General features: G+C 36.9%; 1 protein-coding gene across 2 annotated transcripts in view; it reads right to left on the bottom strand.

Annotated features, from left to right (window-relative positions):
• ITPRID1 (ITPR interacting domain containing 1) overlaps positions 1–25,406 on the bottom strand; it is a 116,498-nt gene that overhangs the window by 88,375 nt on the left and 2,717 nt on the right. Inside the window, exons 1-2 of one of the 2 annotated variants that reach the window (XM_070468216.1) lie at positions 11,618–12,375; positions 11,434–11,479 (exon numbers count right to left, since the gene is read on the bottom strand). The gene's annotated coding sequence lies outside the window, so the exon portion shown is untranslated. Of the gene's footprint in view, positions 1–11,433; positions 11,480–11,617; positions 12,376–25,406 lie in introns of those variants that run through there. The other variant, XM_070468219.1, reaches the window with a different exon arrangement.

Below are 25,406 nucleotides of genomic sequence, written 5' to 3'. Positions count from 1 at the left end.
TATAAAATTAATACACAGAAACCTGTTGTGTTTTTATATACTAGCAACAAAAGATCAGAAAGTGAAATTCAAGAATAATTCCATTTATCATTACCTCAAAAAGAATAAAATACAGAAGAATAAACCTACCTAAAGTGGCAAAAGACCTGTAGTCTGAAAACCATAAGATGCTGATGAAATAAATCAAAGAAGACATAAATAGATGGAAAGATATACCATGTTTGTGCATTAGAAGAATCAATATTGTCAAAATGACTATCCTACCCAAGGCAATCTACAGATTCAATGCAATCCACAGATTCAATGCAATCCCTATCAAATTACCAATGGCATTTTTCACAGAACTAGAACCAAAAAAATCTCAAAATTTGTAGAGAGACACAAAAGACCCCAAATAGTCAATACAATCTCAAGAAAGAAAAACAGAACTGGAGGAATCAGGCTCCTTGACTTCAGACTTTTCTACAAACCTACTATCATCAAAACAGTCTAGTTCTGGCACAAAAATAGAAACATAGATTAAGGGAACAAGATAAAACACCCAGAAATAAGCCCATGTACCTCTGGTCAATTAATATATGACAAAGCAGGCAAGACTACACATTGTTGGAAAGACAGTCTCTTCCACAAATGGTGCTGGGAAAACTGGACAGCTATGTGTAAAAAACATGAAATTAGATCATTCTTTAACTCCATACACAAAAACAAGCTCAAAATGGAGTAAAGCCCTAAATGTGAGACTGGAGACTATAAAACTCTTGGATAAAAACATAGGTAGAACACTTTCTGACATAAATCACAGCAGTATCTTTTTCAATCTGTGTCCCAGAATAATGGAAATTAAAACAAAAATAAACACATAGGACCTACTTAAACTCAAAAGCTTTTGCACAACAAAGGAAACAATAAACAAAGCAAAAAGACAACCCACAGGTTTGGAGAAAATATTTGCAAATGATGTGACCAATAAGGGTGCTGTGCTGTGCTGTGCTAAGTCACTTCAGTAGTGTCTGACTCTTTGTGACTCTATGGACTGTAGCCTGCCAGGTTCTTGTCCATGGGATTCTCCAGGCAAGAATCCTGGAGTGGGTTGCCATTTCCTTCTCCAGGGGATCTTCCACACAGGGATAGGACCCGTGTCGCTTACGTCTCCTGCATTTGCAGGCAGGTTCTTTACCACAGCGCTGCCTGGGAAGCCCTGACTGATAAGGGATTAGTTTCCAAAATTTACAAAAATAGCTCATGATGCTGTTTGTAACAGCATCAAAACAAACAACCCACTCAAAAAAGTGGGCAGAAAATCTAAATAGACATTTCTCCAAATAAGACATACAGATGGTGAATGGGCGCATGAAAAGACGTTCAGCATTGTCAATTATTAGAGAAATGCAAATCAAAACTACAATGAGATATAGCCTCACACCAGCCAGAATGGCTATCATAAAAGAATTCCACAAACAATAAATGCTAGAGAGGATGTGAAGAGAAAGGAATCTTTTTACACTTTTTGATGAGAATGTAAATTGGTACAGCCACTATGGAGAACAGTATGGAAGTTCCTTAAAAAACTAAAAATAGAGCTACCATATAACCCTGTAATCCCACTCCTGGACATATGTCTGCAAAAAAAACATGATCCAAAAGTATTCTTGCACCCTCATGTTCATTACAACACTGTTTACAATAGCCAAGGCATAAAAGCAGCCAAAATGTCCTTTGACACAGGAGCAGATAAAGAAGACATGGTATGTGTATACAATGGAATATTACTCAGCCATTAAAGAATGAAACAATGTCATTAGCAACAGCATGAATGGACCGTCACTCCATGTCATACTGAGTGAAGAAAGTCAGAGAGAGAAGGAGAAACATAGCATGACATCCCTTATATGTGGTATCAAAAAATGATATAAATGAAATTTCTTACAAAACAGAAAAAGATTCATAGATAGAGGATGAACTTATGGTTGCTGGGGATGAGGAAGTATGGGGGAAAGGGATAGTTAGGGAGTTTGGGGTGGACATGTACACATTGCTATATTTAAAACAGATAACCAACAGAGATCTACTGTATAGCATATGGACCTCTGCTCAATGTTATGTGGCAGCCTGAAGGGAGGGGAATTTAGGGGAGAATGGATACATGTATATGGATGGCTGAACCCCTGTGCTGTTCAACTGAAATTGTCACAACATTATTAATTGGCTATACCTTAATACAAAACAAAATATTAAAAAAAATTAAAGTAACAAAGCCAGAGTACAAAACCATTAAACTTGACTAAATTCTTTCCAGGCATCTACCTGAAATTGTGTTAGTTTATTCTTCAAGTTTAAAGAAATGACTGAATAGTCAAATACGTACTTCAGCATCGTATCTTAAATCCCTGAACTTCTGCACAATCACTGATAATATTACATGGAGACAATCATTCCTAATCAGTGTTTTAATAAGTCAAGTTGTTCAGATTATTATAAACATCGGAATATTTTTATTTAATTACAGATGAGCATTCTATGAGCAATTGGCAATAAGAGTCTTCTTACAAGCTTTATATTCTAAACTTCTGTTGTTCACTTGTATAAATATACAATTATTTTTGCAATAATAAATTACTGCAAAAATTATTTGGGATGGCTGCTAATCTTATATTTAAAAAGCAATTATTAAATAATCTCAATTAATTAAAAATAAAGGCAGAGGGTGGACAGTTAATATCTATATTAATGGTGAGCCTTTTAGCCAGCTAATTTTAGAAAGTTAACTTTAGGAAAGTCCTCTGGGAAAAAATAAATGTTTATAAAAATTTCAATATGTACCACAGCTTCCTCATCCATTCGTCTGCTGATGGGCATCTGGGTTGCTTCCATGTCCTGGCTATTATAAACAGTGCTAACATAAGACAGAAATTATACAGAGGTGATTATATTTCTAAACTCTATAGAATTATTTCATATGCTAGAACCCATAATATGGCAAAATAAAATTTAGAAACTATATTTAATTTTAGTTATCTAACTTTTGAGTAAAAAAGTTCTCTCTGGCAATGCCTTTCATTTTGTATGTGTGAATTATAATAAAAACATCAACTTTGACACTGCAAAATCTCAGAAGGAAGAAACCCCCCAAATCATGCTCAACAACATTCATGAAACATCAGACTTAGTAAAGGATCAGGGTTAGAAGAAAAGAATAATGTATGACAGAACAGTAAGAGTCCCCAAGTAATCTTGCTCCTTCATTGACCTAGCTGAAAGTCAGTTTCTGTGTAGCAAAAAGATTTTGCTTTGTAGTGGGAACAGGATGTATTAAGCAGCTCTGAACTCAAGTTGCTGCTTCTGTCCTAAAAAGTGGAATTTTCACCTATCGACTACTTTTTCAAACCTAATACTGTAAAAATCATCAAAACTTTAGATCAAGGTGCTGCGTTATACATACACCCCCTAATTTCCTTTCTACAATGACATGTGTGACCTCAGCCACCAGCCTTGCACAGCCAGTGAGGATATGCTCCCTGACAGCTCAGTTGTACTTGGCCTTAGAGTAGGAAAAAGCTTGCCAAGAAAAGTGGGAACCCTTGCTAAAAACAAGGGTCAGGGACTGATTTGTAAAGAAAAATTCTTTTGTTTCCTCTGTTTTAGTGGATGCCTTCCCAGTTAGTAAACAAATCTGCTTCTGGAAATGTATTCTCTGATGCTTGAATGACCTTGCTTTGGCATCATCCACTGGCTTGACCCCCAGGGCAGTCTCTTGGAAAAGGACACAGATCAGGCACCATGGTGCTTATTCGCTTCAGTCATGTCCAACCCTTTGCGACCCCATGGACTGTAACCTGCCAGGCTCCTCTGTCCATGGGATTTCCCAGGCAAGAATACTGGAGTAGCTTGCCATTTCCTCCTCCAGCGGGTCTTCCCTACCCAGGGATGGAATCTGTGCCTTCTGCGTTGCAGGCAGATTCTTTACTGCTGAGCCACCCAGGAAGCCCCACAGATATTAAGTGGCCTGCTGAAATAGTCCAGTGGACTGACAGGGCAGAGTTATGGCTTGTGGCCTCGGCTGACTCCCCTAGTAAACCCTGTGTCCCCAGGACCACTTGGAACCTAGGTCTTGCCAATTCTGACTTACCCAAAGTGAATTCTCATTCTGGATTGCGTTGTCTTTTGTGTCTGAGAGATCCTTCTCTCTCTTCAGACTCCTCATCTTCTGATCACTGTTGTTGTTCTTTAGTCACCAGTCCTCTCACTCTTTTGTGACCCCATGGCGGGTAACTTGCTAGGCTCCTCTGTCCACGGGATTTCCCAGCTAAGAATATTGGTTAAGTCGCTAAGACATGTCCAACTTTTGTGACCCCATGGACTGTAGCCTGCCAGGCTCCTCTGTCCATGGGATTCTTCAGGCAAGAATACTGGCATGGGTTGCCATTTCCTTCTCCAGGGGTTCTTCCTGACCCAGGGATTGAACCCGGATCTCCTGCATTGCAGGCAGATTCTTTACAAACTGAGCTACAAGGGATGCCTCAATAATACTGGAGTGGGTTGTTATTTCCTTCTCAAGGTCGTCTTCCTGATCCAGTGATCAACCTACGTCTCCTGCATTGGCAGGCAGATTCTTTACTGCTGAACCACAGGGAAGCTTTGTATTCTGATTACTATATCATTAATCTGTATGTGTATAACATAGGAAATTCCTAATATTATCAAATTTAACAACACACAAACAAGAGGATGCTATATATGCATCAAGAAGTCTATTTTGCAAGAACAAAGCAAAATAAAACAAACAAACAAACAAAAAACGAAATTGAAGAGACAAAAAGAAATGTGCTGAAATGTTATCAGGGTTTCAAAATTTTTTAAATGGTTAAAATGAGAAAAATTTGGCTTTGTTATCAATAGAGTTGTTTTACATCACATTTTCTTTCACTTGAATCTCTGTATTCCTCAGAGAGCCCAGCACAGCACTTTACCCAGAGTAAATAATCTTTTAACTATTACCTGTTGCTTGGTTATTTGGGAAAGGAACATGTAGTTGGTGTAGCCAGCATTTTTGGTGTAGCCAGCATTCTCAGTTCACATTCTATGTGGTTAAAAGAACAAGTGCCTTCAGGTCAGATAACTCCAAATTTTAATCAGCTCTGCTGTTTTTCTGACATTTCTTAGGGGAAATTTTCAAATTCTTCTGATAATCTGTTTCCTCACCTTTGTAATGAGTGTGAAATAATAACTTCATAGGGTTGTTGGGAAAATTTAATGAAAAATGTATACAGAATAATAATTTTCCATATTGGTCAGGTTTTTTTTTTTTTTCCTTCTCTTTTCTATATTGCCTCTCATTGTTCTGGCAAGAACTGTCAAGAAGATGAATCACCAATCAATGCAGTAGTTTTTCTCATGGGATATAAATTTGACACCCTTAGTTTGTAGATAACCCATGTTATCTTGAGATTACTTAGTTTGGATAGTTGAGAAGAAGATGTGTTTGATGAGTATGAGGATAACATAATTATGTGACTGTGAGTATGAAAACTTCCCTGAGATTAGTTAGAGGCTCATATCAGAGTTTGGAAATTCCTTTAACTATGAATTTAATTTCAAGGTTATAATTATAGGCTGTTGCTCTAGCCTTGGCCACCACTTCTGAATAAGCCTTGTGGTCAAGAAGAAAACTTCATAATGAAAGAACAGCCACAAGGTACTCTGGGTTCACAAGGGATCTCATGATCTCTGCCTCTCTATGGATCCTTGTTACCACAGCCTCTGTTCAAGCATTCATAGGATCTCAAGCTTGCCTTGCTCTGCTACATTCTCCATATGTAATGCCTTCGTTAGTAGCAGGATTTAAGAGAAGTCTACATAAAGCCATGGGCTCCAGGAAGACTTGCCCTCTCTCCAGGTGAAATGCCATTTATGAAAAAGATACTCAATGTATATTTGTTGAATGAATGATTGAATGACTGCCAACAAGGCACTGACAGTATCAAAGAAAATCTGGTTATGAAATCATTAAGAATGGTTTAGCAGTTAAATAACTTATCAGAAATAGGATACATAATCAGGGAATAGTGCATTATGGATCTGAATTTTAAAAGTGATAAAGTTTTATATGCATATTAATGCACATACATATGTGCATATGCATGCATGATCAGTCATGTCTGATTCTTTTGTGACCCCATGGACTGTAGCCCACCAGGCTCCTCTGTCCATGGGTTTTCCAGGCAAGAATACTAGAGTAAGTTGCCATTTCCTACTTCAACATACGCACACATACACACATACATACATACAACATCACCATTTTGAAGCAGAATTCTGTCATCACTTGATGCCCCTTTCTGCCATTTTGACCAAAACTATCTGAGTAGATACCTTTTTTTAACATTCTCTTATGATCCTTCCAACAGCTTACAAGCAGATGAAAGATATTGATTCATCACCAAGAAAACAAAAATTATAATGAACAGATAGTTAATTTGTATATGATATTGGACATGTAGTTTCAAGTTTTCTTGGAATGTAATTTCCTCTGGAATAATATGAGAGAATTGGATGAGATGAGATAATTTCCTAAGTTGATTATTCAGTTTCTAGCTTCCACATAGACTGATATTTGACCAATGGAGCTCACATTTTTAAAATATTTTAAAGTTGTATTCATCAAAACTATAAAAGTGAGAAGAATAAAACATTGTTCCTCATAGGTTTGGAAGACCACTCAAAAACTCAAACAACAAACACAAGCCAGGAATGCCCTTCTGCTCTTCCTCCCTATCCAAGTATTAAAGTCCCGCAAACACTTGTAAAGATTTCAAATGATTCAGTGAAGTAGAGGCAGAGCCTGGGGAATAAAGTGTTCCGTCAACACTCTGTTGGGAGGAACAAGCAGTCTGTGGATGACTTGTTCTGTGGGTGGTTTCCTCCCACCATGAAATATGTGAAGGGTGTTCACTCTTGCCATTTAGGAGCAAGCTGGATTTAAAGACAAGGCAATTGTGCCCAAGTTGGAACCCAAAGTCAGTTCTCTTGGACTTGGAGTTTTCCTCTTTTGTTGGGGAAAATAATTAAAAGATTATTATTTCAAGAACCATATACACAGCTTCCCGGAAACCTGAAATGACTTTGAGGCTGGTAAAGCTGGATCAAATCGTTCACCTACAGCTAGCTATGTCCATGCCAATCCCTCTTCAACTTCAAAGAGGTCTTTACTTCTCAGTGATTCCCTCTTTTGTCATCATTTCTATTCTTGTCTTCTCAACATTTGCTTTGCCTCATCCTAGGGAGGGAGAATGAAAGGATGTAGGGCATCTATGCTCTACCTCGGGTCTTCCATTCCAACACCACTGCAATCTAGGTCCCTTCATGTTCATTATATTCTGGCTGCACAGAATTACTTGCTGTTCTCAAATGTGCCCTTGTCTCTGCTCCCACTGGGTGCAGATCCTTCTACAGTTCTGCCCCTTCTCTTTAATGGATACCATCTCATTGAGTTCAAACAGAATTCATTGTGTAGAACTTTTTCTCATATCTCTCTCCACTCCCAACCCAGCCTGCTTCTGAAACTCACACCGACTTGTGTAACTCCTTATTGTAGCACTCTTCATACTTCTTTTAAGCAGTTAATTTACATTTCTGCCTTTCCCACTCAGATAAATGGACTTCTGGGAAACAAAGACTATGACTTACCCATTTTTGTATCCCTGATACTTAGTCTAGAGCATGGATAATAGGTGATGAGCAATAAGCACTTAATGAATGAATTAATACTTCTGACCCTGGACTCTGTCTTTGCTCAAAATTGTGGGAATTCTGACTTAATCATCTTTGTAGTCTCCATCATTTCAGGCAAGGCACTATACACTAGTAGTTGCTCATAAAAGCACATGATATAAATGAACTGTAAGTTAAATTCAGTAATGACATCTACTAATTCAATTTAATATTTTACTATCTACTGTGTACAAAGAAACTTTGAGGAGCTGATAGTATAAGAAATAGTCTTTATTAGCTAAATATCATGAAGCAGAATATGCATTTTAAAAGAAGTACAATACAGCTGTTCACAAAAATTAAAAGAGGAAAATGTTCATTTAGGGGCATAAGAAAAGGTTTCTTTGAAGCGAAAGTATTAATTCTGGCTCTTGAAGATGGGATAATGGGTAGGCAAGCATTCCGGACAAGTGGTTTAAAATACACGTAAATAATAATAGCATAAATTTTACCAAAGGGCAATTACCTTGTGCCTAGGCAACAATTAAACAGATGTTCTTCAATGTTAACTTACTGAAATCTTGTGTTGTCTTATCTGATGCTGTGATGATTACTTTTATGTGTTGTCTTCACTGGGCCACAAGATGCCCAAATATCTGACTAATTATTATTTCTAGGTGTGTCTGTGAGGGTGTTTCCAAAAGAGACTATTAGCATTGGACTCAGTAGACTGAGAAATGCAGATTGTTCTCCCCACTGTGGATGAGTATCAGTCAACCTGTGGAGGGCCTGCATAGAAAAGGTAAAGGAAAAATTCTTTCTCTCTGCCTGATTTATTGAGCTGGGACATGAGTCTAGTCCTGCTTTGAAGCTGGGATCTACACCATCGGCACTCTTGCATTACGAGCTTCTAACTCTGGTTGGAACCTCACCACCAGTTTTCCTGGATCTCCAACTGGCAGACAACAGATCATGGAATTTCTTAGGTTCCATTATTGTGTGAGCCAATTGCTTATAACAAATGTCTTGGTAGACAGATAGATAGATGCAAATATAGATATTTCTGTCTCTACATATATCTATGTCTGTATCTGTCTGTCTATCTCTCTGTCTCTCTATCTTCTATTTCATTTCTCTGGAGCTCTCTGATCAATGCAGATGTTTATTTCTCTGAAGAGTAGTTTTAGTTGGGCTCTATCACACTTTCCTTCCATCTACCTTTCTTTATATATATATATATAATTTTGTCTATTTCTGGCTGTGATGTTCTTCATTGCTGCATGGGCTTTTCTCTAGTTTGGTGAGTGGAGGCTATTCCCTATTGCCGTGCACAGACTTATTGTGGTGGCTTTTCTTGTTGTGGAGTAAGGGCTCTTGAGCTTGTGGACTTCAGCAGTTGTGGCGCATGAGCTCTGTAGTTGTGGGCTGTTGACACAGGCTCAATAGTTGTGGTGCATGGGCTTAGTTGCTCCAAAGTATGTGGGATCTTCCTGGACCAGGGATTAAACCCATGTCTCCTGCATTGGCGGGCGGACACTCAACCACTGAGCCACCAGGGAAGCCCTGCCTTTCTTAATACCTTTGCAAAATGACAGGTCCCACAGTTTGCTTTAAGATCCTCAGGTGCATACATCTCAAATTTAAAAATACATTGTCATACAATAGAAGTTGCATCATATTTTATTTCAATAGAAAACTATCACGATGGTAAAGATATTAACTACATAAACGAGCTGGTAGTGAAGGCATCAAGATTTAAGCCAGCTCCTGTGTCTAAATTCCCTTTCCTTCCAGACTATTTACTGAGGCAAATTCTAGCAGTATTCTTTACTCTTCTGATATCAGAGAGATCATCATCATTCTTCCTTTTCCACCATGATCATAACCATAGAATCTCAGGGAATGTAGCAAAGGGAGTAGATCCTAGTCATTATAAATGGACTTAAGAAATGATCATGATATTACAACTTTGTACCCATTGACTATGTTTGGAAGACAAAATCTTCTGTGTAAAATATGCACATGCAGAAATAAGTTGTGTATGCATTGTTAAAAAGATTCTACATTAAGGCAGGAAGCCTTTGTATTATTTTATAAAATTGTATGTCAGTATATAATTGTTTCTAAATTAAATATTAATTAAAAAACAAGGAACAAAAGAAAAATACAGTCCTAAAGAAGTCATCAAAATAAATTTCAATAGCATTAAGGATTTAACATGAAAACCGAATTAAAAACAGTCCTAGAATAAACTATTGGTGAACATTCTCCTAATCTTGAGGTGGTAAAAGTCTAGAGAGAAATGACACCAAAGGCAATGAAGGGAAATCATGATGGATTTGGCCAGATAAAAATTTAAAGTTTACTCTAGCAGACATAGCAAACATGTCAAAATGTTTACAAAATGTAAAAATACTTGCAGTATATGTGACATTAAAAGTTTTCATAACATTAACGTATGGCATGCAATTAGAAATCAAAAGATATATACATGGAAGTAGAAGCAGTATAATAATCAGGCAATTCAGAAACAGAAAATGTATGAATGACTAAAAATATAAAGGTAATAAATCTTACTAATATTCAAGAAAAATGAAAACTAAAAGGAGAATAAGTTACCATATTAGATTCTCAGATAGAATTCATTATAGTGAGAATAGTGCCTCATTATATAGTGCCTCATTATATAGTGCCTCATATAGTGCCTCATTATGATTATTTTTGACTATTCCTTCTTCCTATTAGGGTTTGAATCCCAATAGTAAATCATTTCCTATTTTGGTATCTACAGTAAGAAAATGATAATTAGGTGATCTTTCAACAAAACTTTAGAGCAAAATGTTTGTAGTAAGAAAAATGAATACTCTTTTTTTCTTGTCCTTATAAGTCTTCAGTTTTCATCCCTAAATCAAACAGTCTGTCTTAGCAACTAAATATACAAGGTGTTTTGTTACATTTAAATTTTGGATTAAAAATAAATAATGTTTAGCATAAGAATGGATCCTGCATTATTTAGGACATATTCATACTAAAACATTTGCTATTTATTTAAAATTCAAGCTTACCAGGGTGTCTGGCAAACCTATCCCTGAATCAACTTTCTCTACTGTTTTTTTTTTTTTTTTGGTTATTGAAGCTTTATTTATTTATTTTTTCATTTATTTTTATTAGTTGGAGGCTAATTACTTTACAATATTATAGTGGTTTTCACCATACATTGACATGAATCAGCCATGGATTTACATGTGCTCCCCATCTCGATCCCCCCTCCCGCCTCCCTCCCCCTCTCTACTCTTGCAAAAGAAGTTTTCACTTCTACAGCAGTTTCCACCCATACCAAAAAAGGTCGCATGGCCCAAGCCCATTAGGCTCAGTTTTCATATTCACTGAATTCACTGATTAGATAAAAGCCAAAGGGTTCTGGCTTTATCTTAATGTATTAAATTTCCTTCAGATAGTAAGGAAAAAAAGAATCAGTAAAAATGACAAAAGATCCAAGATGCAGACAACAGATACAAAAGGAAGGGGATATAATTTCTGTATCTCAACTTATGAACATTGCTTGAAACAATATTCATGATACAGGAGAATAAGCTAACCATTTTGAGCCTAGAGCATTCCCATCCCCTGTGTTTTAGACCTTTGTGTGTTAATGGCAGCCACCCAGGAAGTCATAGGGACGCAGAAATCATCCAGGCCAGAAACCATGACAATTAGATTGCTTACCTTATTGCTAATAGTCTTTCTTCCTAGGAATTACCCAGTCACACAGCTGCAGGTTAAAAAAAAAAAAAAGTTTCAGAACGTGCCACAGCTGCCCTTTCACTCCTACTGAGAGAAAATGAGAACAGAGAACTAATATCCCCTCCCCCACAGGCTGGAAACAAATAGATTATGAAAGTTACTATACCAGAAGAAAGGAGTCTCAGCAGAGAAGTGGCCCGTGGAGTTAATTTGCTGTAGTCGTTCTCAAAAAGTGTTTGGAGAGGTCTTGGATGCTTTCCTGGCTCCTTGAGCATCACAGCTTCTAACACTGAATAGTCTTTGTGACCACAGAACTGTGAGCTAGGTTTCTATTTGTGCCTATTTAAAAGTAGTCATAGAAAGCCAGGACAGTCTGCTTGCCAAGATCCATGATCAAGGTGGGGATAAAGATAAATAGTGATTCTCTTTACTCTCCCCTCTAAGGAAAGAAAGCAGCAAGAAAGTACTAGTGAGTAAAAAAAGTTATTAGTAAGATGTCCTGGACTCAAAAGAGTGTGTGGGGAATAGATACAATGGTTCCAGCTATGTTTTTATTTCTATTAATCCTCTTGCTGTCCCTTTAATGCCCTCTGACCTGCTGGCAGTGACATAAAGTCTGAATATAGGACTGGAAAGCACTTCACTGAGGAAGTAAAGCAAACTTGTCTTCATTTGGTTACCATGGTTACCATGGTTAGGGTACTGAGTGTTAACAACCTGATGATTTGCATTGCAAACCATCATTGGAAATGAGGACAGTGGAACTTGATATTCTGGGTGGAGAGGTTCAATTCTCAAGAACTTCTATTGGAAATTTTCAGAGCAAACAGAACATAAATATGCACACATACTCCCAAACCCATAAAGAAGAGGACCAGATTCTAAGGGCTAACAGTCAGTCTTATCCTCCATGGTATTTCAGTATCTATGAAGTACTTTAGCTGAAAGATCAGACAGTTTCATTATTGAAAGGAAAATAAGCACATTATCAGCCTCATTTTAAAAAATTAAATTTCACAGTCACATTCAGCATGCGTTCTTGTGAAGGACATAATGCTAAAAGCATTCCCTAAAAATGATTCTATCCTTGAGTCATGCCTGCCAGCAAATATTCTTCATTTTGAAAAGCTGCATTAGCAGAGTTTTAAGTGATGGAGAAGAGTGTGTGCATTTCTAATTACATTTAATTTCAAACAAACAGGAGCCCCAATATGTTAAAGCAAAGTGCTGAGGTTACTTTCAAGGGCAATAAAGTGACAGGGCCTCATCGAGTCTTCCCTCTACCTCTGTGACAGCTAGTGAGGCTCCTCTGCAGAGCTCCTAGTATCAATGAGTAGAATCTGAACAGCCCTATAAACTGGTCTGAAACCTATCCTAGGAGAAACCCTTGTTTCTTAGGGTTCTCTCACCTCTCCATCACCAGCATCTGAGATCTTTACTCTCAGAAGCCCAGGAGTCTCTAGAAACCTGAGGTAACACCACAGCCTCCTTTTCCTCCTGTGGGCATCCACAGCCCGTTTAACCCTAAGAAGACCAGAAACTTAGTCTTTGACAAAGGCTAACTCGCAAGGCATGCTGTAATGGAACTATCATATCCAGAACTACACTTGGAAAATGAAGTCCATATTTTAAGTTCTCATTTTAAAATAAGTGATTTTTAAATAAAAGTAGACATGTAATTGCATCCACAAAGAAACCGTCAATTACTCATATTTTATTAGCTATTAGTTATATATGTATTGTTTATGTAGATAACTTATTGGGAGGTTGCAGTACACAGTGTGTTGAAATCTGCATTAGAAATTAGGAGGCTAGGACTGGATCTTAACCAAGCTGCTACTAAAATGGTCCTGAAAAATCAATTCCTCTTCAGAGGCACAGTTAATTCAGAAAAATTATGTGTGCATCACTGAATTTTTTAAAGCATCTTCTGCGTGAATTTCAGAGCCCAAGAAAATGAAGTCTGTCACTGTTTCCACTATTTCCCCATCTATTTGTCATGAAGTGATGGGACCGGATGCCATGATCTTAGTTTTTTGAATGTTGAGTTTTAAGCCATCTTTTTCACTCTCCTCTTTCACTTTCATCAAGAGGCTCTTTAGTTCCTCTTCTCTTTCTGCCATAAGGGTGGTGTCATCTGCATATCTGAGGTTATTGATATTTAAATAAGATATCATAGGCTATATCAAAATATGTGAAACAGTGGGAGATAGCCAGTGCACTGCTACTCTAAGAACTGCTTTCCAAATAAACGCTTTCCTTCCAGTTCTGTTTCCCAGCATGCAGAATAATATCTTTCTTAGTAATAAAGAAATAGTTAAAGCTGAATTAGCTCACTGTCTAAGGAAGTAGGCAATAAAGTAAATCAAAATGACAAGTGAGTTACTAAGTTTAGAGGGGTAAAAGGATAGGGTTCTATGGGATTTCATAGTTAGAACCCTTAGCTCATCGTTGAGGGTTTGGAAAAAACCATCCTGAAAAATATAGAGTCTAAGCTTGATTCTAGAGGAGAATACAAGTCAGTAAAAGAGGTGAAGCAGAAAGGAAATAAGCTAAAGGGGATGTTCCAATTAGTAGGGAGATGAGGGTAGGGGAAAAAATGAGATTGATGAAGTTAATGTCATGAATTTTCTGTGTTTTCAAGAAATATGTCATTCTCATAACTTTGATCTCTTTGGAAATCCTGTAACACAATGGCAGAGATAGGGGAGGTGAGACCCAGAAAACTACATCATTTGACAATATCACAAAATGAATTCTTGATATATTAGACACTAGAATGAAGGTGTCAGGAATTCCTTACCTAAACTCTTCTACCATTGATATGTCATCCTGGGAAAATAGGCTAAAAGAAGAGATACAGGTTTAATGTCTTTCCAATTAAATGAGATCATTTATAGTCCCATTTGTCTGGAGTCGTCCTCTTAAGGGTGTCAGTAAATAAATGCAGGCCCCTATACTCTGCATGGGGTGGGCAGATGGAGGGTGGTCCAGGGAGAGGGGACAGCATATGCAGCGGTCTGGTGGCAGGAGAGAAATAGTATGATTGAAGAATTGCAAGAGTCTGAGTATGGCTACTGCAGTCCATGGGGTCATAAAGAATTGGACACAACTTAGTGACTGAACAAGAACACTGAATAATACATAGAGTCAATGTCAAGTGACACAAATGAGAAAAGGAGTAACCAAATCATAAAGGATTTTGCACTCTATTAAGAGGTTTGCACTTAATTCTGAGAGTAGTGGAGAAGTGACATGATCAGGTTTATATCATAAAAAGTTCCTCTTGCTTTAATATGGAGAATGGAATGAGTGGAAGGAACATGACTGAAGACAGGAGACTGAAGACCAGGTGAGAAATATTAATGACCACAGCCATGGCCCAGAGTTAAAGACATGAGTTACTTTAGACCCACGTGGGAGAAAGAAAATCAGCAGATCTTGTTAACTGATCTACAAAGTAAGGAAAGACAGTGGTCAAAGATTTTTCTCAGATTTCCAACTTGGTCAACTGGCCAGTACCATTTCATGTAGTGAGCAAGGGTTACAGGAGGAGGTATACATTTATAAATGGATCTAGTGTGTTTTGTTTTGCAAATGTAGAGTTTGGAGTTCCTGTGGAAACACCAAAGAAAAGTATCAGTATGCAGTTTGAATACATGAGTCTAATGTTCAGTAATGAAGTCTGGGTTCACGTGCGTCTTCAGTCACAAAATAGCTTCTAATTGAAGCCAAAGTGACAGGTGAGTTCACTACTGGAAGGAGTGCAGTGAGAGGAGGTCCAAATCAAGAAGCAGAGCAAGGTGAAGGGAAGAATTAAGAGTGTCAAAATCAGAAGTGGGCTTGTAAGCTCTGGAGAACTGAAATCTTTGATCTACATGAGAAGCCAAATTATAATCATCAGGTTGCTTGATAAGTCTAGATTACAGTCAGTTGTATTGCTGAAATGGCTAATGGGTTTGAACTATTGAATATTAAATCGAGACATGACAGAGATTTGAGACTTTTGATTCAAGGGTTCTCAAACCTGAATGTGCATGGAAGTCTCTAGTGCCAGAGATTTTAGTCAGTAGGTCTGGGATGGGACGAGAAAATCTGCCTTTTTAAGTTCTCCAAAACAACTCTGATGTAGCGAGTCCCAAAGGGAGGCATTTCAGAATCACTGTTTCTGGTTAGTGCATCTTTCCTCCTGATTGGTCCTTCTTGACATTGCTCTTCTACTCACAAATACTCACCCTCTATTACTAAACATTAAAAGATATATTGATTGTTGAACTGTACGTGGAGCTTGTGCTTTCTAGTATATTTCCAGCTCATTGGGAATGTTCCCACTTTTACTTTTCCCACTTATAACCTCTGAAAATGCCTCTTACAGAGAACAGGTTAGTGATGATGGTGGTGATGGTTTTTAATGATCAGAGACACAGCCTGGGATAGGGAGATAGAGCTTCAGCCTCCCTAGAATCTCATCAGACCCACATTCTTTACTAAGACTAATTGAATGTTTCTGATCCTCTAAAAAGGATTATGTCAGCACAAATTCAAAGGTATACCCACTCTCATTTCAGCTGAGTCCTTCCCATATAGGAATTCTGTACATAACTGTGGTGACAAAAATAAGATGATGATAATGATAGCTCTCCTTTATTATTGACTTGTGCCAAATCCCACACTAAAAGTTGTACATTTTCTTACTTGGTGTAAGTTATTATTATTCTTACTTCATAGATAAGTAAACTGAGGTTCACAGATATTAAACAACTTGTCCCCAGTCACACAAGTCATAATGGATAGACCCAGGAGTCAGGCAAAGTTAGACCTATCTGACTTCCAAATCCATATGATTAACAATTATATATATATATATAAATATATGTGTGTATGTATGTGTATATATATATATATATATATATTCCTTCTTAGCACTCAAAAAAAAATTGTTCTTATATACTTTCCAAATGGTTAGTTCAGAAAAAGAGAGCATATTTTTTTTTCAGAGTTGTCAGAATCTTTCTTGGTTTTCCAATTATTTTAAATAAAAAGGAAGTAGATTTAACCCAGTTATTCTGTATCTAGCAAGCTAAGTCAGAGAACTGGTTATCATGTGTGTTGTGAGAGTTTCTCAGCAGTTCCAAGAGCCCTAGCTAAACACAGATGAGAGCTAAAGGTAAGCTTTCCTTCTTTTTACATTGATGCAGAGACACTCAGGCTCAATATTTTTTGAATATTCCCAATGAGCCAGAAACATACTAGAAAATACAAGCTCCATGTACCCTTCAATTAAATGATGATTAGGATGATTTATAGGTTAATAAGCTACAAAAATAAATGAGAGGTAATTCTTTCCTATAATCTTGAGTAGATATGATAAATTGAGATGCTAAATGCATATCATGAGATTAACTGACCCCAAATAGCTCCATGTTCCAAATAACTCTTAATTTCCAGTAGATGGACATTAAGATGGCATTTTACTTATTGAGATCTCTAATTATGCTTACACTGTAATTTAACCCTTTGAGTTAGATTTGTCACATCATGCATGTGCACAAATATTGGTACTCATTCTTATCACAACAAACCCTGGTCAATTCAGTCTTTCTACAGTAAAGATCCAAATCAAATGCTGCCTCCACCAGGAATGGGACTCCCCTATATTATTTTCATTTTGCTTATGCTTATCACGGAGCACCTAATATCATGTGCCTGCTATTAGACCTCTGATTCTCAAATGGAACTGATTTTGCCCCCAAGGGGACCTTTGACAATGTCTGAAGACATCTGTGGTTGTTGCAGTGGGATGAAGGATACTACTATTGTCTCATGGGCAGAGGCCAAGGATAGTGTTGTGCATGTTGTAAAACTCAGAGCACTCCCTCCAATATAAATAACTGTTAAGTCCCAAATTTCAAGAGCATTGAGACTGAAAAAACTCTGTAGGACAAAGGAAAGGCATAAATTGCTTAGGACTTAGAGTCACAGGTGCTTAGTTCAGTTCTGGCTCCAGTATTTACTACCTATGAGACATTGGTAGGTCTTAATTTCTGAATCTGAATATTCTCACCAGTAAAATGTAGATACTTATTTTACAGATGCTCCCCTTACAGAATGTTGTAGGGTTCACAGCAATAATGCCTTAAAAAAGGCCTATAAACTGAATACAATTGTCATTAGATGCATTGAGCTTGTATTTATAATGATGATTGTAATAGTAATAACTGTGCAGGCAATTTGGATACATAGGTCTAGAGCTCAATCATGAAATCTAGGCTGAATTTCAAATTGAACTAGAATATTACTCATTTTAATTTCATCTCAATGAGTATTTATTGCACAGGATCTCTGGGCTGGCATTCTTCTAGGTACTATAGATATAAAAATGAGATATTCTCCCTGAATTAAGGGACTCTTTTTTAGGATGGAAATAGAGTCATAAACAAAAATTATAATACCATGTAAAATAACCTAAGATAACAGAGGATAGGTGAATAAAGTTTTTTAGAAGCAGAGCAATTCAAGATATATTTTAAAAGTTTATGGGCTACATTATTACTGGCAACAAAAAAACTTTCTTTACTACCTCTCTTTACTGATCCCCATGGGGGAAAATATACATTCTTATGACTTAGATTACACACTCTACAGAGTAGCTAAAAGTCAATAAGGAACTGAAATTGCTTTTTAACAATGATTATGTTAAATCTAACCATATAGAAAAGTAACAAAAAGGAGGCAGTTCTTTAATCTTTAATCCTGAAATTGGACTGCTAGCCATGACTCAAAACAGTAGCATATATTGTGAACTGCTCATTGCTGTAATTGAGGTACAAAATGTTCTCAGAATGCAAATGAATGATATTCAGGATAAGTTATCTAGGACAGTCCAGGCAGCTGGATAGTATTCTCAGTTACTTTGTTCACAGGAAATAACTGCTCAGTAAATGTCTGATAAACTGAACAGGATTCCTTGAGAGTAGTAGAGGAAGTGGGCACTGACTTTTCCCCTTTCTCCACCACACTTTTGACTGGAAGTGTGTTCATGCGAAGGTGCTTCAGTCGTGTTCAACTCTAGGCGACCCTGTGTATTGGGGCCCGCCAGGCTTCTCTGTCTGTGGGATTATCCAGGCAAGAATACTGGAGTGGGCTGCCTTCCCCTCCTGCAGGGGGATCTTCCTGACCCAGGGATCAAACCTGCATCTCTTATGTCTCCTGCATTGGCAGGCGGGCTCTTTACTACTAGCACCACATGGGAAGCCCCTTGGTTAGGAGACAGAGTACCTAATATCCAGTGACATCTCACTGAAAACAGTGAGTGTGCTCATCTTGTCTATACACTGTCTTGGGTACTCAACAATTTTGGCATTACTGAATAGTTAACTATATTACTAACATGTACTTCCTAGACTGTCCATTGTCATTTCCCTTTCATGGATCTGCTAACCTAGAAACTACTCAGTATTGTCTATACTAATGGCTCCAAGCCGTTTTAATCCAAAGGCTCGTCAATGGTTCAAGAAGAATCAACACAATTACAGCTACCATTTACATCAGAAAACCTCATAGAGTTAGTAAGCAAAAATCTCTACTATTCCACACCATGAACAGAGTGAATATGGCACACTTGGGCAGCATCTAAGATCTTTCAAGAATGAAGTCCAAAAGAATCTTTCCCATTTTTGTGAGCTTTACTTTCAGGAAACCCAATGAGTCCTCACAATGAAGATGTAGAAAAAGACTCTCATGGCTCTGGGAGACATAGGGTAAGAGTAATCATTGTGAAATATTAATATGACCAGATCCTTCTCCATAACAAAGGTCTGTTCTCCAAGAGTAAATGCTTTGCCAGAACCTTACCCCAGTTGTGGAAGAACATTCCTCCTGTTACAGACCACTTTAGATTTCTTGTCTCATTTAAGAAAAAGCATGATCAATTGGGGTCAGTACTTTAAGGAAATGGATCGGGAATGCTTCTTCCAAGTATGGCAATAGGGCAGGAGGGAAGAAGCTATATGACTGGAGAAACATTTGTGAAAGTCCAACCCCAACCACTGAGTCTCAGCCTCAGTGTTTTAGAGGCCCACTAAAACACCAAGATCTAATTAGAAGATTGCAGAATGCATTCTCTTTCCCATATTCTACTCACATACCAGCAGAGTTCTGATATAATAGTACCGGATTACAGCTGAAAGATCTATAATCTCTCTTTTCCCCTCTCTTCTCTTTCTCTCTCTTTCTTAGGGAGTACTTAGGGAAAACCAAAAATAACATGGGAGATAAAAACCAGGACACTAAGAGGAATTTGAAAGCCCCTGGTATCCATTAGCCATGACTGACATTTAATATAGACCAATCTCTGGTCAGATTAGCATAAATTCTTATAATAAAGGCCATTTGCTTCAGTACTTATTACCTGATACAACATGTGTGACTTTGAACAGCCAAAAATTACAAAGCAAGAAAAAACACTGTATAAAGAGGTGAGACAATTATTAGATCCAAACTCAATTATGGCACAGATGTTGGCATTATCAGATGAGAAATGTAACATAACTAAGATTAATATGTTAAAGGTTTAATGGAAAAAGTATACATCATGCAAGAAAAGATGGGTAATAAAAGCAGAGAAAGGGAAACTAAGAAAAATATAAAGGGAAGTCTAGAAATAAAATCTACAACAAAAATGAAGAATACATTTAACTTAGATTAGTTAAAAATGAGTAGTAGAAACTCTATGGAAACCACACAGTATGTTTTAAAATAAGTGTACAGGGCATGCTAAGAGAGAAAAGAGAATAGAGTCATAGAAGTTGACAGTAAAACCAGAACAAAAAAAAACATACACGGGGATAAAAGAAACAAATCACAAATACAATAGAAAACAATTGCAAACGCAGTAGGCATAACATGGAGACATTATTCCAATTACATCAATAATCACTTTAAATGTGATTGTTTGAAATACAGTAATTAAAAGTCAGAGATTGTCAGAGTGGGTTAAAAAAAAAGGTTAAAAAAACCTCCTAATTTGATGTTTATAAAAAATCCATTTTAAATATAAACACTCAAATAGATTAAAAGGGATGGAAGAAAGATACATCACAATAATCAAAAGAAAACTGGATTAGTTACATTCATTTCAAACAAAGCTGACTTTAGAAAAGGAAGATTAGCAGGGATAAAATTTGGCATTATGTGATGATAAAGGTATAAATTCTCCAGTTGGTTGTTGTTGGTTGCGTGTGTTCTCAGTTGTGTCCAACTCTTTGTGACCCCCTGACCCCCATAGACTGTGGCCAACTGGACTCCTCTGTCCATGGGATTTTCCAGGCAATAATACTGGAGTGGGTTGCCATTTCTTCCTCCAAATGATCTTCCCAACCCAGGGATTGAACCTGCATCTCCTGCATTGCAGGTGGATGCTTTACCACTGAGCCACTGGGGAAGCCAAATTCTCCAGAAGACACAACAATTCTAAATGTGTATGTGTAACAGAAAACAAATCTGACTCCATATTTGATCCATTCCTTTAGTTCTAACCTTTGTGCTCTTTTGCCTGTGCTTAGTCATACTGGCTCTGCACCTTTCTTTCATCAAACAGTAAACTAATGTTGCCTATAGCAACCCTTTCCCAAAGCTCTGCCTTCCAGGCTTGACCTTTAAAGGCATGTATGTGCTCCGTCTCTCAGTTGTGTCTGATTCTTTGCGACCCTATGGACTGTAGTCTGCCAGGCTCCTCTGTCCATGGGGATTCTCCAGGCAAGAATACTGGAGTGGGTTGCCGTGCCCTCCTCCAGGGAATCTTCCTCACCCAGGGATAGAACCCAGGTCTACCGCGTTGCATAACTCTTTTCACATATATATAAAGATGGTAAGTTGCAGAACGGAAAATAACATTCATCTTTTTGAAGGTTTACACTTTGAAGGTTTAACATGCACCTTTTTGAATGTTATGTTCAGATGTGTGTTGACAACTGCAAGAACAATTATCACATCTCCTCCCGAGTCTGGCAGGCACCGAGAGGTCTGAGATAACCAGCCACACTTTTAGTATAAAAGAAGCCTGACTTCTAACCCAGATGGGATGGTTCAAAAGTCTACCACCTTCTCTGCCTGCTGCCTTCTCAAATAAAATCATTATTCCTTTGCCCAGCAATGTATCTCTTAATTTATTGGCCTGTTAAGCAGTGAGGAGTATGTTCTTGGACTGGGCAATGTATACACTTAACACAAGAGTATAGACACAGTTGAGGTGAACCCTAATATAACTGAAAGGAGAAACAGGCATACCCACTATTGTAACTGGAGACTTCACCACCCCTCTTTCAGTAACTGATACACAAAACAGGGAGAAAATCAGTGAAGATACTTATACTATTAACCAACTATTAGCCAACTTGATCCTGTTGAAATGCATAAAAAATTTCATTCGACTATAGGAGAATAAACATTCTTCTCAAGCTCACAAAGAATATTTAACAAAGTTGATAACATTCTGGGCCATAAAATGTACCTTAATAAATTTTTTTTTAAATAAAAAGTTTTATTGGAGAAAAGTAGAACCACCATGTATGCAGGGAAAAGAGTATGAAAATTCAATTGATACAGAACTGAAAGTCACAACTACCCAGTGTTGTTTGCGATTACTTTTAAATTTCTTAAATGGCCTCAATTTTTTAAATAGTCTTGCCAATTTTTTTCAGCTGAAATAGCATCAAGTTTTCAAAAAATTAAGAACCTCAGCAAAGGGACCAGCTTTTAAGATAACAAAGGTGAGTCTCCTGATAGGACCAGTTCTACTGAAAAATTCCTGAAGCACATAACTACTGAGTCTGGCAGAACAGTAGCTCAGAGACCATCAGGGGTTAGTTAGAACACTGACTCAGATGGCCCAGTATGCAGAGAGGGCAAACAAAAAAGCTTCATTTCCCTGACAGATGAGTTCATGTAAGAAAACCAAGGAGGTGCTAAGAAAATACAGGCAATGGCTGCTCAAAATAATTAAGAAGGCATTCTAAATACCACATATTATTTATGTGGTATTATTTATGTGGTATTTACACAACAGTGTGTAAAGTGATGCAATTAGAAAACAGGCAACTTAAAAAAAAATACAGTCACAGGTCTTTGAGAACTCAAGAAAACAATCAATAGCAAACACAAGAGCTGAAAGTCTTCTCAGCTGACAGTTGAAAATGAAAGTGAAAGTGAAGTCGCTCAGTCTATCCGACTCTTTGCGACCTCATGGACAGTAGCCCACCAGGCTCCTCTGTCCGTGGGATTCTCCAGGCAAGAATACTGGAGTGGGTTGCCATTTCCTTCTCCAAAAATGTACCTTAATAAATTTATAAAACTAGAAATCACAAAGCTATGTTTTCATGTTGCAGTAGAATCAAACTAGACATCAGTAACAGAAAAAACAACTATCAAATCTCAAAATATTTGGAGATTAAATAACACTTGAGTTAAATGAGAAATCTTAAGATAAGTTTAAAAATATTTTGAACTAAATGAGAATAAAACCTATCACAATTTTCAAAATTTGTAAGATGTATCAAAAGCAGTGCTTAAAAGGAAATTTATAGTATTAAATGCATATTTTAGAAAATAATAAAGATCTAAAATCTATAACCTATGCAATATAAGCTTAAATCAAGCAGAAGAAAATACAATAATAAAAATAAGAGCAAAAAATCAATGAAACTTAAAAATAAGAAAACAATAGAGAAAAATCCATGAAACCAAAAAACTGGTTATTTGAAAAGATCAATAAAAGGGATGACTCCTTTGCTTGGCTAAGTGAAAGCAAAAGGGAAAAGAAACAAACAATGTGGGAGCCAGGTTTCTCACAGTTGGAGTGGAAATTTACACATAAACAAGGGGAAGAGGCTAGAACAATCCAGGTGGTAATGGATTAGAGTTGAGGACATCAGTATTAACTCATGATTAGCTTAACATACATACAGATGGTTACATATGGAAATATTTATAGCTATGTTTATATGGATGAGTTAGCATACACATATATATTTCCTCTCTCTGTCAGGTGAGAGGGTCTAGGAAACAAAACACCCAATAGTAATAAACTTGCATATGCATAGTACCCAGAACTTGGTTTCTAATATTCTTCTGTGAAAGGAATCAACGCAGCTTGAGAGATGGCTGGACTATAAGTGATAAACTCGTAACATCTTAAACTAAGGGAGTGCTAAACACACACACACACACACCATGATGTAGTATGTCAAAGAGATACGAAAGCCAGCTGGAAAAGCTCTTATTAATCAATAGGAGCACACAATAAATAAAACCATATTGCATAACAATCCCAAATCTAAAATAAATGCCCATGAATCCATACTGATACAAAAGAGTGATTACTTAAATAAATAATTCTGGGAGAATAGACAAATCTCCCATGCAGAACTCCAAATAATTTATTTAGCTACTACACCATCTAACTTTTACTCCTTGGATATGGGATTAATATAGTGACTTTCTTCCAAATAATAAAGTATAGTAAGGTGAGAGGGAGTAACTTTACAGAAAAGAAACCTGAAAAACAATATGTGAACTAGCTGATCAAGTCATGTCATCAAAAGGACATTAGCAGTCATGTCATGTTGATTTTAACTGTTTGTACCTTTGATGCGATGTGATGAGAATGCTACTTTAATTCTGTGACCGTCCTCCCTCACACTCATAACTCCAGCCTGATTATAAGAAAAACACCACACAAATTTCAACAGAGTTGACATTCTACAAAATATTTGATAAATATTCTTCAAAAACGTCAAGGCCATCAAAAACAAGAAAGTCAGAAATCCTAACAGTTAAGAGGAGACACAGAAGATATGAAAACTAGACATAATGTAGTATCTTGGATGGGACTGTGGAACAGAGAAAGAACATTAGGTAAAACTAAGGAAACAAAAGTATGGACTGTAATTAATAATGATGAATCTATATTGACTTATTAATTGTAATAAATTACCTTAATAATGTAAGATGTTAATAATAGAGGAAGGTAGATATGGGGAATTCTCAGTACTATCTTTACATTTTTCTGTATATCTTAAATTATTTAAAAATTTATAAAAATTATTTATTTGTCAGTTGGACAAGATGGTAACCCTCATATTCAGTGATTTAGAAATAAGTGACAAATAGCAGAAGGATGCATATATATCCATTAAAATTATACATATATTGAGAGAGACACACTAGAAATATGAACATATTGCATGGCTGTGTGGATATGTCTATGTAGATCTAGCATCACTATACTTTTTAGGATGTATAAGACTATGCTGAGAGTGGTTATCTCTGCTAGCGGGAAGCTGCTGTATAACACAGGATGCCCAGCTTGGTACTCCGTGACAACACACAGGAATGGTGGAATGGCAGGGAAAGGGAGGCCCAAGAGGGAGGGTTCATATATACAATTATGATTGATTCGTGTTGAGGTACAGCAGAGACGTCTATAGCATTTTAAAGCAATTATTCTCCAATTAAAAAAAAAAAGTAGTTCTCACTGGATAATATGATTATGGACAATTTTTACTTTCATTTTATTGATAGTATTTTAAAAACAACCGACCAAAGACTAATTGTTTTTGTAAAATAAAAACAAGCCAATAATAGCTTTTATTTTAAAAATCAATGAATTTCTATGATGAGTGATGCCTATCTGGTCTATGTGCCCTTCCTTCAACCTAACCAATTCTTGATGCTTATTTCTATCATTGTACTTACAAAATATTATGTATTTATTTTATTTGTCTTCCTTCCTAGATTATACAATTCTTAAGGACAAAAAAAAATCTGTCACTTCTGTATTGCTACTATCGAGTACAAACCCTGGTGTGTTGTTCGTTTAGGGGCATAGACAGAGGGCAATGCAATGGGAAACCTTGGGCAAGTAACTGATTCAGTTTTCTCATATGCAAAATGAGGAA

This window comes from Odocoileus virginianus, chromosome 1, assembly GCF_023699985.2.
Source record: "Odocoileus virginianus isolate 20LAN1187 ecotype Illinois chromosome 1, Ovbor_1.2, whole genome shotgun sequence".
Classification (NCBI taxonomy): Eukaryota; Metazoa; Chordata; class Mammalia; order Artiodactyla; family Cervidae; genus Odocoileus; species Odocoileus virginianus.
This window is presented reverse-complemented; position numbering and strand designations above follow the sequence as displayed.